Source organism: Triturus cristatus, chromosome 2_2 (genome assembly GCF_964204655.1).
Source record: "Triturus cristatus chromosome 2_2, aTriCri1.1, whole genome shotgun sequence".
In the NCBI taxonomy this organism is placed as follows: domain Eukaryota; kingdom Metazoa; phylum Chordata; class Amphibia; order Caudata; family Salamandridae; genus Triturus; species Triturus cristatus.
Window position 1 is genome coordinate 118,793,068 of NC_140582.1, and position 17,315 is coordinate 118,810,382.

At 43.9% G+C, this 17,315-nt stretch overlaps 1 protein-coding gene across 1 annotated transcript in view; it reads left to right on the forward strand.

Moving 5' to 3' along the window:
* Nucleotides 1-17,315, forward strand: part of SLC49A3 (solute carrier family 49 member 3) — a 270,078-nt gene that overhangs the window by 243,429 nt on the left and 9,334 nt on the right. The window lies entirely within an intron of this gene.

The following is a 17,315-nucleotide window of genomic DNA, read 5'->3' on the forward strand; positions in this document are numbered from 1 at the left end:
CCCTCTCATATATGTAATTTCTAAAGGAAATGCTCTAGGTATTACAGTTTTGATTACATCAAGATGACGTCAGGCGTTCCACACTTTTGTAATAAATATAGAATGTTAGCAATCTAGTTGTTCATTAGGATACTGTTGAGAGGCAGAGGCCAGGGGCACGGACTCTGAAAATTGAAGGCAGGTAGGAGGGTGCAAAGGCAACAAGTTAACCACACTGAGCAGGCAGGAAGGGCCGTGGCAGCACAACAGACTATGGAGGGCAGTGGAAAGGGGGGCAGGGGCAACAAACCAACAATACAGGACTTGCAAGAGAGGCTGTGGCAATGTAATAGACCATTGTGGGCAGAAGGAAGAGGCAACGGTAGTACAACCATGCATGCCAACAGACCCGATTCAGCCAGGAAACGTCCAATGTTTTTAAGCTCAAATGGGCTTTATTTGATCTGTCTCCTGTCTACAATCTCCTCTTTTACAATGTAACTCAAAGGGAAAAATCAATACCCCAGTTTTTTTTCAAAATCTCCCTCTTACCAAGTTCAAAATGTTCGCAAGTATGGTACATTGGATCATGGAAGGAAATGGGGTAGGGACATGGACTTGGATAACAGAGGACAGGAGGGACATGGAGAGGTGCACCAAACTGACCCTGCAGGGCAGGCATCAGGGTTTGCAGCAGCACAATACACCACACAGGGCATGCGGGACGGGAGTGCAGCACAACAATCCATAGAAAGCAAGAGGGAGGGGACAGGACCATGCACATGGACAATAGAGAACAGGGGGGCAAGAGGCAATGGTAGCTAGCTGACCATAATGGACAGACAGGAGAGAAAGCTGCAGCATAATAGACCATAAAGGGCAGGAGGGACGAATCAGGGGCATTACAATGGAACAGACAAGCCAGAAGGGAGGGAGCAGGGGTCTGCACATGTAAACAGAGGGCTGGGGCAAGGGGGCAGGGCAGGAGCAGCAAGATAGCCACGGAGGTCAGGAAGGATGGGCACTAGAAGCAAGACACACCATGAAGAGCAACAGTGAGACTGTTATGGCATACACACAGACCATGGAGGGAAGGTGGGAGGGGGTCAGGGGCAGCTAACTGACCACACAGGGAAGGTGGGAGCGGCCATGGCAGCACAGAAGACCATGCATGGCAAGTGGGAGGGTTAGTGGCAGCACAATGGCTATGATGGGCAAGAAGGAGGGTGCAGGGGCATGCACAAAGGACGATGGAGGATAGAAGGGAGGGTCAGGACCTGTGCACAGACAAGAAAGTTCAGGGGAAGGGGCCTCACAACAGACCGCACAGGGCAGGCAGGAGGAGCAGTTGCAGCACAACAGACCAGGGAGGGCAGAAGGGTGTGGCAGTACAATGGACCATGTAGGACAGGAGGAAGAGGATAGGGGCATGGCATGTGGACAGGCAGGGTGGAGGTGGCAGGGACAGGTTACAGTCATCTGACAATGCTAGGCAGGTGGGAGGGGAGTGGCAGCTCAACAGAACACTCAGAGTAGATAGGAGTGGCAGGTCCATGGAACATGGTGGGCAAAAAGGTTGGAGCAGGGGCATGCACAAAGACATCAGAGGGCAGGGGGAAGGAGAATAGGGGCAGCAAGCTAAGCACAGAGTTTAAGCAGGAGGTCAATGATGGGGCATAGAATTGGGCAATGGAGGAGTGGACTGGTGCATCATACTAAATTGAGGGCAGTGGCAGCACATCAGACCATGCATGGCAGGAGGGAGGAGGCTAGTCCATGGATTCACACAACAGAGGATAGGGAGGAGGGGGATGGGGCAGCAAGCTAACTGTTCAGAGAAGGCGGGTATTAGGAACTTTATTGTTTTTAAAACGTGTGTCTGTGCGAACTACTTAAAATATGAACAAGTATGCAGCATAATCTCACTTTTATTCAGGAAGAAGAGGACGTTTGTGACTGTGACTCCGGGCTCACTTGGCAGAAACACCCCCTGACCCTCCACCCCCTATCGCAAAATGTAATGCCCGTGAAAAGGGTAGGTGAACACAGTGTTATATAGAACATAGTCCTGAGAGCACGATTGAAAATGAAAACTAGATATAGTGTATGGTATAAACTATGCACCAAAAAGTGTGATATAAGATGAACCGGGCGTGGAATATAATATGCAATACATTGTGCGCAATGACAGATTCATTGGAGAGCGCGAGATAGCACAGGCACTAGCGCGTGCTATGCGGTATGCGCCTTGGAGTGTAATATGCACAGGGCAGTGTTATGTAACCTAACTAGTCTCTAAAGTTGTAATATAAAATATGTGCTGGGAGTGTAACGTTGCATATGCACTGTGACAAAGATATGGATCCCAGATTGTAATATGTATGGCATACCACTGTGCGTTATAACATAGGCATCGAGGAAGGCACGTTAGATGGGGCAATATAACCCGTGCGAAGACAAGTGTGGCATGACATATTCACGGGGTGGTGTTACAGTGCACATGGGCTAGAGAGTGTCATAGCATATGCACTAGCTGGTGGAATACAACACAGAGGTGTGTGGCACTCGGCAGGCAATGGTGGGTGTAACACAGCATTGGGCTCTGCCAGGAGCGCGCTGTGACTCTCAAGTGATGTTCGTCCCCTTTCCAGAGAGTAAAATAAAAAGTATTACACATCCGGCAGTGGATGTGTGTTTTATTAACCGTGAGGGGGGTTTCTTGCATAGTTTTGGTCGAATTTTTGTCGAATCCCCTTTGAATGGCTTGGTGTGCATGTGTATTAAATGTGCCCGTCAATAGCTACCCATGTTTGTATAAATAAACGACAAGGGTGTCTACCGGGATTAGGCACGGTAGGGCATCAGACATGTCAGAGCTTCACTAGTGGTGTAAATACATTCCACGTGGATTCATTATATGCATAGTTGCCTTTTAATAAATATCACGCAAATCGTCATGGTGATAGGTACGTACGGTTTGTCCAGCATGTCCTAGGTGTGTCTATAAATATATATTTTTTAAAAATTATAAAAAACAGTGGCCGGCCCTGGGGATTGGGGTCAAAAAAATATAATTAGGAGACAGGCCCTGGGGGATGGGGTCATCAGGGCCAATAAATTAGAATAAGAAGGGGAACCACACAGCCCCCCTTCTTAAAAAATTAAAATAAATAAAAGACTGGCATCGTGCCGGAGGCCACGCCCCCTCCTTGCAGCACTCTGCAAACGCGCCCCCTGGCGAGTTGTAAGTTGGGGAATTAATTCCTCTTCAATACTGAGGGTCCCTGAGGGCCAACTAGCCCAACAGGCATCTCCAGTATGCGCCAGGGAGCTGCGCTGCAGACAGGTGTTCTGTGGCCAAGCCCCTTTTTACACCTCTCTGCAACGCAGCTCTGTGGCGCTTACTGGAGGTACCTAGTGGTCTAGTTTGACCCTAGGGACCCTTAGGATTCAAGGGGACTTAATCTCTCAACTTAGAACAGACACAGGGCGCGTTTACACAGTGGTGAAGGGAGGGGACAGGGCCTGAGGTGACGTGTGCAAACACGCACTATGGCACGTTTTAAATTGGGGATATAATTTCCCTTCAATACTGAGGGCCCCTGGGGGCTAACTAGCCCACCAAGTGCTTCCAGTAAGCGCCACTGAGCTGCATTGCAGAGAGGTGGCCCAGGCCGTGCCACTTTTTACACCTCTCTGCAACGCAGCTCTGTGGCACTTACTGGAGGTACCTAGTCGGCTAGTTGGACCCTAGGGACCCTCAGGATTCAAATGAACTTAATCTCCCAATTAAAAACGGACACAGGGCGTGTTTACACAGTCGTGAAGGGAGGGGACGGGGCCTGAGTTAACGTGTGCAAAAACGCCCTGTGGCCTGTTTTAAGAGGTAGTTTTAATCCCCCTGCCCTATTATATACTAGGGGCTTACAGAGGAGGTCATGCTAATCACAGGGGGACCCCAACGCATAACGTTCCCTAGTGTATGTAGGTGTTTTCACTGTATTCTAAGTGTCTTTTAACATAGCACTGGCTCTAGGACTGGTTAGTCAGACTCAGTTACCACCAGTATCCGTCTGAAAAAGTTGAGGGTACAGGATGATTTTGCAACAAGGATTCTTTCTGCTCTTCTTTTTGTTCTTTCTGCACGTTATCCTTCTTCCTGTACTTTTCTTCGTCTTTGAGGACTTCTGTTGCTTCTTTCTGCACTTCTTTTTTTTCTTTCTGTGCATTTTTTCTTCTTTCTTCACATGTCCTATCTCTGTAGGCATAGTTAGAAATTAGCATTGAAAAAACCTTTGAAATTCACAGAAAAAAACATAGGTTTCAGGCACGTTATAGTTAGGAATTAGCATTTAAAAAACCTCAGAAATTCACTGAAAAAACCATAGGTTTCAGGGGTGTTATAGTTAGCTGGACTTTTCACTTGTACAAAACCATTGAAATTCCCCCGTTATAGTTAGTTCAGCTAACTATAACTCGCGTGCCCGCAATGCACTGCTGATGACGTCACATATTACATCACTCATGACATGGTCAGTGACATCACTCATGACATCACTGATGACATCTCAAATGACATCACTGATGACATCACTGACGACATCATCCTTGTGATAGAGTGGCAGACCTCCTCTCACCCTAATATAACCTTTGATACACACATTCAAAAATAGAGACTAAAATTTTCAAAACAATGGACATACCAATACCAGTTACAACAACCTCTTCAGTAATTCTAAGATCAACATACACATCCACTCATTCACCAACAGTCCTATACAGTCACTCATACATGTACTCACTCATCATATGTACTCATACACCTATACATCCTGTTACACAATGCCACTCATCCATAGAGGTACTCTCACACATAGTCACTCATGCTAATAAAGAATCAAACATACATTTACTTGCATATACAGTTATACACACACCACCACACTTACTTCTACGGAAACTTACACATACTTAGTCTTTTAAACAATCACTTATAGAAACACATACTTATTCATACAGGAACTCTTTCAATCTCTCACTCTCACATATACTCACTTATATACACCAATAGTCACATATACTAGTTTAAAACATATGTAGTTACTCATAAATACACTATTGAGACAGTCATTCACTCACTAACACACCCATACACACACTCATCCACCCATACAGTCCTGCACACATGCTGTCTTCAACACATACAAACAGTGAGTCACTCATTCATGCACCTATGCACTACGTAATACCCCCCACCGAACCATGCAGACACTCAGACTGATACTCAAAAAACCAACTAATAACCTATATAGACACCCATGTAGCTACTCACCAACCCATGCAGCCACTTATACAAAAAGTGAGAGACTGATACAGATATTTACATATTTAAACATTACTCACTAAGCCATGTATCCACTATGATACACTTAATCAGTCAGTTACACAATCAATTTTTCAAAAACAAATCATCCATTTAGACACTTATATACCCATTTATTCTTCCATCGGCCTTGAGATATACATATATAAAACATATTTAATTTTCAGAAAAACAGACATTCACTGGATGATGTAATCAGTGATGTCATCGGTGATGTCATTTGAGATGTCATCAGTGATGTCATGAGTGATGTCACTGACCATGTCATGAGTGATGTAATATGTGACATCATCAGCAGTGCGTTGCGGGCGCGCGAGTTATAGTTAGCTGAACTAACTATAACGGGGGAATTTCAATGGTTTTGTACAAGTGAAAAGTCCAGCTAACTATAACACCCCTGAAACCTATGGTTTTTTCAGTGAATATATATATATATATATATATATATATATATATATATATATATATATATATATATATATATATATATATATATATATATTCATCCAATGGTTCCCTTGCAGGAACCATTGGAATCCATTGGCACGTTTCCAACATTTTTGAATAATGCCTTTTTGGTATCCCCGGTGCCTGAACCTTTTTGCTGTTTTTCTACTATGTTCCTCCCATTCCTTCTGTTCTGAGCAGATTCTCCGTAGTCTCAGGAATTCACCATATGGGATATTGTCCTTGACCGATGATTTATGAAAGCTGGTTGCATGTAAAGTCGCATTTGTTGAGGTCATTATTCAAAAATGTTGGAAACGTGCCAATGGAAAGAGAAGACAAGACATCCTCGATGACAACCACCCAAGAAATCTAAATCAGAAGAACCAACAGTCAGATTGATTTTGGATCACTCGAAGGAATCAAAACATATAGCGGATATCCTCCGAAAGAACTGGAAGATCCTACAATTGGATCCGGTTGTGAGCGAAATTATGGGCAAACATCCCAATATCACGTTTCGCAGAGCAAAGAACTTGAGAGACAAATTGATACACAGCCACTATCAAGATCATGCCAACAAAAAAAAGGGTATTCAGTGGCTGAAAACAAAGGGGTTTAAAAAGTGTCACATGTGTAAGGTCTGTCAAATTGCCAAAAACATGACGGAAGTCGAACTACCCAACAACAAGAAATGGCAGATAAAAGAACTCATTACATGCAAAAGCCAATTTGTAGTATGCGCGATAGAATGCCCATGTTCATTGAAGTACATAGGAAGCACAAAATGTGAACTCAAAAAGAGAATACTGGAACACGTCAGAGCAGCAATTAACAAAGACAGGAGCAATGCAGTTGCCAAACACATGGAAACCAATCACGGAGGAGATTGGAAATCCTTGGTTTTTTATGCTCTGGAAACAATACCCCTACATGAAAGAGGGTGGGATCGAGAAAAAAACTTGAGACGAAGAGAATCACGGCAAATTCTCAATTTCAGGACTTTCACACCATGGGGCCTCAATCAAAGTAAGGAACTGTATATTCATTTGTAGGTGTTTTGCGGACAAAAGGGGTGTTTAGGTAGACCCATTAAGTTTTATAAAAAATGTACCAAAAAAAATAAAAAAATATTTTCTTTCAAAAAATATAAAAGCATAAAAAGACCCATAAATTCAAAATTAGTTTCCAACCACACAGATATAATCTTTTCCCCAAAAATTAAATATAAAAAGTGTACTTGTAGCCCACTGGAGGGCAACTAATCAGTAGAGATATCGACCCACTAGAGGGTTCTAATCTGGGTGACAATCATCACCAGCGTCTGTATGTAAAAAAAAAAAAAACATAGCACGGCAACCTTAATAAATCTGTTTGCGAATGTATTAAAAAGATGGTGAGAACTGGTTCCACCTGGAAAATAGTTAACATATAAGGAATCCACAATGTTAAGGTAAATGCAATGACACATAGTCAAATGCTACCTTGCAGACAGCATCAGAAAAGAAACACTTATCAAAAAGCTATGATAAAAATAGAGAGCAGGCAGAATAAATATGCAAAGTCTCCAGATTAGACAAATACAAAACGGATCTGTAATGTAATTGTTTTCAAGTGATTATAAAACTGAAGAACTAAGTCTTACATGAAATGTCATTGATATAAGGTTGGAAAACTACGAGGTCCAGAATTCCATGCTTTGAAATTTATGACATCAGCAATCACATGATTAACAATGTTTGTTTTTATTGGTTAATCTCAATGTGCAATGACAACCGTGATCAAGCTATCGGTGGATGGTGAAACGCGTTGGTTTGTCTTGAGACTGGATACCTGTAAAGAAGAATAAAGAATTGGGATAAAACAAAGCAAACAGTGAGTGCGTGCTAATTGGTTTCCTGCAAGGGAACCGTTGGATGAATTTATGATGGCACAGCTCGGCCTCAGCATCGCACCGGATAAAGAAGCGCCAGGGGGCCCTTGAACGGAGCACAGGTGTGGAAATATATATATATATATATATATATTATCTACTGGCGGTCGCCAGTAGATAGTTATAGTTAGGACCATGTTTCCATAGGAAATCCGCAACATTCTATTTGGAATAACTTTGGCGCCGGTCGACGAATCCTCTCGAAATTTTCAAAACAAATGGGGCGCTACGCTCCGCTCCTACCCTGAAAGTCTCGGGGGGATTCGTCAAGCGGGGGCTGAGAAAAAAGGGGGGTCCCAAAAAACGTTTTCCCCATGCATTTTTCCATAGGACCTTTAGACACAGCTACAGCCCGAACGGCTGAACAGAGTTACTTGAAATTTGGCAGAGAGGTAGTATACAGGTCAAGGAAGTGCCTTTTGTAGGTCTGGTGTAAATCTGTTCAGTAGTTCCTAAGAAAATAGCATTTAAATCAATATATATATCTGTAAGCGCGCTCCGTGCGCTTACGGTAAGCTTACCGTACGCGTACGGTGCCGTGCGCGAGCGCGATTCTGATTGGCTGTTAGATCTTAGTAAACATTCGAATCGGTCTAAACCAGGAAGTGTCGGCCGCCATTTTCTCTCTCGCACTCTGAGGGGGGGAGGAAAAACAAAGTTGGATAACATGAAAAGGGTCAGGCTAGACAGCTCCTAACCACCTAACCTTGGTTAGGGTGTCCCAAAAGAACCCCCAAGGCCAAAAAATAAAAAATCTTTTTTTGAAAAAACGCCGAATGCGCTTACCGTACGCGTACGGTCAAAAATAAATAAAAAAAAATAAAAAACCACATTCCCCCCCCCCCCCCGTGTGCAAAAGGTGCCCGTAGAGCCCCTTTTTGTGCATGGCATATATAATAATTGAACATTTAATAGATAGCTTTTCACAATGAAGCGCATAATATGTCCTCCGTGTGCGGACGGTGCGCGAAGCGCATCGTGTGTACATGGCCCATCCAGCGTAACGTGGGCACGCGGTGCGCGTAGCGCACCGCGTGCCCACCGTGCGTGCACGGCACTAACTGCGTAAAGTGGGCGCGCGGTGCACGAAGCGCACCGTGCGCGCACGGAACGAACTGCGTGAAGTGGGCGCGCACGCCACGAACGGCGTAAAGTAACTTAGCATTTAAAAAAACGTACAAATTCACTGAAAAAACCATAGGTTTCACACATGTTATAGTTAGGAATTAGCATTTAAAAAACCTTGCAAATTCACTGAAAAAACCATAGGTTTCACACATGTTATAGTTAGCTGGACATTTCACTCGTGAAAAACCATTGAAATTCCCCCGTTATAGTTAGTGCAGGCAACTATAACTCACGCGACCGCAATCCTCTGCTGATGACATATGTGTCTTTATGAAAAAAAAATATTTGTAATATATGTATAGCTAAAATTTAATGGAAGAAGACATGGGCAAATAAGTGTCTAAATACAGTATTAGCATCAGCAGAGGATTGCGGTCGCGTGAGTTATAGTTGCCTGCACTAACTATAACGGGGGAATTTCAATGATTTTTCACGAGTGAAATGTCCAGCTAACTATAACATGTGTGAAACCTATGGTTTTTTCAGTGAATTTGCAAGGTTTTTTAAATGCTAATTCCTAACTATAACGTGTGTGAAACCTATGGTTTTTTCAGTGAATATATATATATATATGTTATACGTACATGTGGAGATTGGTATAAAAAATCTATACATACTTACCTGTCGATATTTTGAGTCTCAACACTCTAGTCGATTTTCCTTCTGTGATATTCTAGACCCACACCATTTATACAATCAGTGCTTAGATTCTGAGGCATGTAGACAGGCTCCATATCCCTCAGTCACAGGGTCAAATTCATACTTTCCAAACAAGATAATCTTGTAAGCGTATGTAAACATTATGCGGGTGCCTATCACAACAAATATTAATGCCAGTTGCACAATTAAATGTGCCAAAAAGGGTTTGAAGACTGAGAATAGTCTTGGCAGTGAATAAGTTAAAGGAGATATGTAAAGGGAACACAACTGTGAGCAGCTGCACAGTGGTGACAGAAGAATGCTGACACCAGATGGTATTAAGGGCGATACATTCAGGTAGTGTAGAGTACTCCTGTGTAACCTAAGTGGCACCCCACAGACTCCGATTTCAGAAGCTTCTTCCGAGGTTGAGCTGCGTGGCCACGAGAAGTAGCCACCCAGATATTAGACCATAAGATCCACTCTTGTCAGCATAGGGTCATTGTTCACAGAATGAACTGACCTCCTGGCAGTAATTACATGGGGAAAACTTAACAACAGATTCAGAGGCTTGCAACTAAAGATATGTCTTAGCCCTTCATCTCTTCCCATTGGTGGCCTACATAGACCTCTTTCAGACCTCTCAGGCCACTGATCATTCGAAGTTGAACCTCTCAGGAACTAAAATATTTTCCATACTAGAAAAAAGTTGTGAAAGCTTCATAGGGAAGCGGGCCCAGGCTCTTGCCTCTGGGGACATGGTGTGCATACTTTCATCCAAATGCAAAAACAACAGTTGATGGACAGAATGCAGAACAATGTCATACATTCACACCAGTACAGAGATCTGGGCCTAAATCCATCGTTTTTTTGCTCACCATGCCATTGCAGTTTGAACCCAGCCATATGCAAATCAGTCTTGACCCTGTGCCTCATGGGAACAGTCCAGCCCGAACTGCCAAGCTAGGTCCTTACTGGACTGGAACCAAGCATCCTAGGACCGGTTTCGGGGTTTCACCCCTCTTCAGCCAGGATAGCTTGATTCCAGTGGCATGGAGAGCACGGGACTGACGTCTGAGCATACCCGTCCCACTCGGGCTGACAAATGCAAAAACAACAGTTGATGGACAGAATGCAGAACAATGTCATACATTCACCCCAGTACAGAGATCTGGGCCTAAATCCATCGTTTTTTTGCTCACCATGCCATTCCAGTTTGAACCCAGCCATATGCAAATCAGTCTTGACCCTGTGCCTCATGGAAACAGTCCAGCCCGAACTGCCAAGCAAGGTCCTTACTGGACTGGAACCAAGCATCCTAGGACCGGTTTCGGGGTTTCAGCCCTCTTCAGCCAGGATAGCTTGATTCCAGTGGCATGGAGATCACGGGACTCACGTCTGAGCATACCCGTCCCACTCGAGCTGACAAATGCAAAAACAACAGTTGATGGACAGAATGCAGAGCAATGTCATACCTTCACCCCAGTACAGAGATCTGGGCCTAAATCCATCGTTTTTTTGCTCACCATGCCATTCCAGTTTGAACCCAGCCATATGCAAATCAGTCTTGACCCTGTGCCTCATGGGAACAGTCCAGCCCGAACTGCCAAGCCAGGTCCTTACTGGACTGGAACCAAGCATCCTAGGACCGGAATACATGCTCCCATTGTAAAGTATAGGAATGCGCCCGAATAGTGTTCGGTCACATCCTTATTAGTCAGTCGGGATCACCCACCGGGTGTCAGTCAACCCCATGACCGAGACAATGTCTGGCGGAGGAAACTCCACCCGACATCGTAATAGGGCCCTTAGTTCAAGACGGGTTGCTGAAAAATACAACGGTAATAAATAAACTTTATTACCATTTTACTTTTTGGCTCTGGGGCTTCTGGGGTGACGCTCCTCCGCTCAAATGGAGGAGCTGTCCCTGATACTGGGCTTCGGCAGAGGGCTGTGCTTCAAGCCTTGTGGTAAATATGGAATTATGAAGAGAGCTGTGTCTCCATTATTTTTAGCTAGTGTGGACCCTGGAAGGGAGCGGTGTCTTCAGTCCTGTAGGATATATATGTCAGTTCAAAAGGGAAAGCCTACTCAGACACCCTATACACCTACGAGGAGTGTGAGATTCCAGGTGGCGCAAACTCTAGAAAGTTTACATTGGACATTGAAACCTTTGGATGAAAAGTCCCCAGATGTTATAGAGTACAGAATGAAATCCCAGGGTGCGAAGACAAGTCAAATACCCTATAGGCCCAGAAGTTTTCTGAGAACCGTGGTTAATTAGTGAAAAAATAAATGCCGGGGCTCTCATCAGAAGGCAGCTTGCACTAGCCCATTGCTCCTATTAGTGGCACCTATAACAGAACCAACTACTAACCATGAAATCCTGCAAGTGGGTATAGTATGTGGGTTAAGGGCCAGAGCTGCGGACTTTGACGCTGGGGAACCAGGTTCGAGTCTCTGTGTAGGCTCCACATCCTGTGATTCTGGGCAAATCACGTTGGGCCTCATCACGATGGCAGACAGACTGTCGTATCGGATTTGGGACCGGCCGCCTATGACGCAGCCTACCCACAATCCGAATTATGATGCGACTGCCACCACGGCAGTCTCATTACCTATATTTTGTATTGTGGTGGGGATGCGGTCAGCAGCCCCCGCCGCAATACAAAAAAAAGGGTGCAGACATATGCCTGCACTACGTGGCAGGCACCATGCAGTGCCTGCCAAATGGTGCAGGGATATGTAGCAGGGCACCATAGATGCCTCCCAGGGTACATGTCCCTGCCCGAGGGATTAAGGGGGCCTGCTATGGGCCCCCAAATCCATTTCCGGCCAGCCCATTTATCGGAGGGTTGACGGCCACAGAACGATTGGGGGAAAGGGATATCATAATCCCTACGGCGGTGCTGCCGCAATGCAGGGATTTGCAGTTGGTCCAACGGGCGGTCAGATTTGATCCGCCCGTCTGGACGCTTCCCCCGCCATCATAATATGGCGGGGGAAAACCGCATTGTGATGGTGGAGGGACCGCCACCGCCACCGATAGCCTGTCAGTGGTGGTCACTTTGCCATCGTAATGAGGCCCTTAATCTCCCCATGCCTACCAAAAATTAACGTGTCCTTAACTGGTGCTCATGAAAAGTGCTCCAATACTTTTGGGTAGAGTTGCGCTATAAGCGCCAGTGTAGACGATTAAGTGCCGTTACTGAACACCGAAAACCGCCGACTCAAATTAAGCACTGTGTGAGCCTCAGTAGATGGGAGCAAATCCCTTATTACAAAGCAGTTAATAGGATTCAAGTATGGACTCACAGTAGTGATCCCAGAGTAAAGGGTATGAATGTGTCGGAGGCTACCTCTATATTTAGCTCATTTGGATGCTGCTGGGCTTTAAAAAGGTGATACGGTAGAGGCAGGGTTTAGCTACTCTCTGTCTCTGGACAACAGTACCTACCGGTATTAATACACTGACATCTTTTGGTTCTATTATTTGTTCCTATTGGTTCTTAAAATCCTTTCTAAGATTAACAGTTTGTAGTATCTCTCTCTCTCTCTCTCTCTCTCTCTCTCTCTCTCTCTCTCTCTCTCTCTCTCTCTCTCTCTCTCACTCTCTCACTCTCTCACTCTCTCACTCTCTCACTCTCTCTCTCCCCCCATAACAGACAGCCAGCAGCCTCTCTTCCCTACATGAGGTAACAAGTCTGATATCTAACAGTAAGCTGCCTGTCAACCATTAGTGTTGTCATGGCCTGATCATGGGAGTGGTACTCACCTATGTTCCACTTTGTGTAGATTCTCATCAGTCCAGTATAGTCTATGCTGTGGATTAAACCATAAATCAAGCAGAATACGTACCAATGAACTCTTGCATAGGTCACCGGTACAAGAAAACACATAGGCCTGATTCACAAAGGTAAGATTCCCTTTTGAGTAAGTTTACACTTTGTAGGTTTGCTTATTACTTTCAGCATTCACAAAATCAGAGTGTAAACGTACTACAAAAGTTACATTCACCACCTCCAGATTAAAGCAATTTGCCTACTCTTGTGTGGGTGGGTGACTTCCCTCCCTAAACCCCTTCCTGACACTCTGAAAACCCCTCCTACTCCTCCCTAATCCCATCCCCTTTAAAAGTAAGTCTGGCCAATTTCCCACCCACTCTCCTGTGTTCCTTCCACATTACTACTAAAATCTATACTTATATGCGCGGAGACTCCGGAGTCGGCACAGAGAACTCTGCACACATAAGTAGAGGCAAAAGTTTAATTTTGTAGTTCATTTTATAGTAGTACAAAACGTATACAAAGTGCAGTTTGAGAATAAGCCCCATGAGTCTGTCAGAATGAGGAAGAGGTAAGCAGACACACTCATGCCTTTTGACTCTAATACAGCCTAGCCAGCAAGTGGTGATGGCTTTTTATATACTTAGTTAAGAGAATGCTATAAGAGCATTGTGGAAACCTGTCCATCTCTATTGGTCAAGTTGTCTGAAACCCCAAGGCTCTCATGACAGTCTTTGGTAATATTTGATAACCTCAATAACAGGAGTTACTGGGCCTACTGGAATCACTAGTAATGTAGAAGCACTTCAGGCTTGCATAGTTTTCCCAGAGAAATATGGCTGCTATAAGCAGATGAAATCACTCAATAAAAAACCAGATAAGAATGGGGAATAACCCGGATAATCAAATAAGTTAAATGTGATTTGCACAGTTAGTTTTTATTACTGAGTAGACCCTTTGGGGTCACCTCATAGCGGGCTGGTGATTTCTGACTCAAAGAGATACTGTTCTGTCTGGTGACAATATGTCTTTGGACCAGAATTTCCAGAAACATTTATTGCCCACTCATATTGAGGGCCTGAAAAATATATTTTTTAAATGGCAATAATAAAAGTTAACCTATTTAAACCCAACATCCTGCTGGACAGATAGAGTTCCTGCACATGAAGCACAGTAGTGTGGGAAATTAAACATGACAATATAGTTATTTACCTGACAGTACTTGTCAGGTCTTCCCTAGGAGGCCAACTGAGTAACAATGACAAGAAATGTTGAAATTTTTGTGCATGCTTAGGCTCGAGAGGTTATGTTAAGTGTATCCTTTTAAGCAATTTGCACACTAGCAGGTGTCAACTCACTGACTATCCGTCCACTGGAACATGGCCATCAGAAAGGACTATTATAAAGGATTTAATAATCGTGCAGGCCATACCTTCTTCTAATAATCCCATAAGAAAATTCAGTACGCTCAGAGCATCTGAGCCCATCGGGATTGAGGCGCCAGGTGCCCAGTGTTTCGATCCTTAGTTATATCTTTTAGTGGTGGTGAAAGTCTAGGCCTGTTGGATGGAGAATGCCTGCTTCAGATTTGCCACCATCTCTTGTAATTCTCCCCACCATGAGAAAGACATTGCCTTGCCATATCAGTAGTACTGGATGCCCTACAAGATCTGTCAGAATCCCCAGAAAGTGTGAGAGAAGTATCCTAAGGAAGCAGCAGTTGATCAGGATACTATACTTGTCATCTCTACTCCAGCATTATCAGTATCAGATTCACCTGCCTTTTCACCTGTGTTGACATTCTTTTTATGCAAAGGAACGGAGAGAAGGCATAGTTGGTTAAATCTCACCAGTGTTCAAGAAAGGCATTCTCTGTTGTTGCCTCTGGATCCGATCTCTAGACAGGTTCATTGTTCAATGGTCCATCTGACCATCAAAGCCCTGAAAATCTCTGGGTTCATTTTCCAGTCATACCTGAGATACAGGTAATTCCAGTATACAATTACACTTAACCTTTCATGGGAAATATTCCTCCTTCACAAGTATTCCCTATTCTAGTACATAATGCAAGATGTCCTTAGCAAGTTGTGACATTTTACATTTTGTGCTGCCTAGGTAGCAGAGAGACAGCAGCCAGTCGAGGTGCTGCTCATCCTCAAGAGAATATAAAATCTCATCCTGTGCCTGTCAGAAGTTTCGACAATTGACATGGATGTCTAACTCTTGCCCGACAATCTTCCGCCTTCATATAACTCTCAACAGCTGACAGTGATCCTGTTCTGCTGCCATTGATTTTACTATCAGGTCTGTCAAGAATCTCAAAATTGTCCTGCTATTCTAAGCCTCTATGTGGCCCAACCACCACTGGATCTCTGTCATGGCCTCCTCAATCGCTGTTGTGGAAAGAGCAATTATCTCTATATAGGTCATCCTCTTCCACAGATGAGCAACGTTTAATCTCTCCAGCGTTCTGCAGTGAAGAGGTCCTGGAGGTCAGATTGATAGATGAGGCCAGTCTGACTGACTGCTTATTGTATTCATACCCATGGGCCCGGGATCATCTTTCATAGATTAAGCTATTGATTTTGCTGCTGCAAACAAATTGGCTCGGAATAGCTGTGTTTTACTTGCCAATTTTTATTTGAGGATAGATGATGATGTGTTGAGTTGAACATCTTAGTGCACTTAATTTTCTGTCTGGGGTACATGGCCCAATACATACTCTGGGGCATGCCTAGTGCCTGGTCCTAACCCCTCCCTGTTGATTAACTTTTTGTTACTCCTTTATCTGGTCTGATCATATTTTGATTGAAGTCACTAGATCGGTTTGGAAAACTACACCTGAGACAGTTTTTATTGGGCCTAAGTATCTAATTTGGGGATCTGGTATAAACCAAGACCTTTTGTTTTTCTGATCAAATAACATAAGAGTATACCAGTGCAAGGATGCCTACGTTGCATGCAGGGTTGTTTTTGCACAGGAAGGGGCACCCTCCTGCACAAAAACAATTCTGGGTGGCTTTTTTCTCTTTCCATGTGTTCTGCAGAATGTAGCACACTCAGAAAGACGAAAAAACGGGGAGAAATAGAGTTATTTCCCACATTGCGATTACCCTGGGGAGGCGTAAAGTTTTGGCACATCCTCAGGTTTACATGGTCTTGTAAATCAGTGAGATGCGTCAAAATCCATGGGTGTTGCTCGGGAATACCCACAGCAACGCCCATTGAACACCTCCCTCGCACAGAGTAAGTTAATGCAGCAATTTGCACTGCTTTGCCTTACTCCATATCTATGAGGCCATTCGAAGCCACACAAAGTCGCTTTGCATGGCCTCATAAATATGAATTGGTGGTTTGACGCCATTGCGACACAAAAAGCGATGCAACGGCCCCACAAGGGATTCTTAAATATGCCCCAGTGTGTATGATAACTAGACACATTCTGTGTCATTAGAAACCCTAGATTCACAACAGCTCAATATTAACCAGCAGAAAGTGTAAAACAGAAGCATTGTGCTACAGAAATATTGCAAATCCAGACTAATAAACACCATAAGGAAAACTGTACCCAGGTGAATGTTGCTTCTCGTCTACATTGTTGTAACCATAATACGTTCAAGGATTTTGAGGGATTTCAACAAGGGTTTTATTTAGTCTGTTGTCTGTTTTAGCCATTATGCCCCTCTAGGTTTATTTCAAACTCTAGTCACTGTGTAAGAATGAAGAAAGAAAGCAGCTGGTTCTCTGATGGTCTTACAGCTGGTGCATTGTTCAAGCAGAGCAGCACCTACCCATTAGGGTTAGAACCGGCACATTTTCTTGCGATATGGCCTGTACTGATATAGCAAGGCTAATTATAATTCTGGGAAAAGTAGCTAAATTATTCTCTCTTTCAACTTAAAATATGTAAGTCAAGAATAAGTTTATTGAAATCTATTTTAGAACTGTGTAAAATGTATAAAGTACTACTAACATTCTATTAACCCCTTCGATGCGTGTGACGGAGCGGTTCCATCATGCG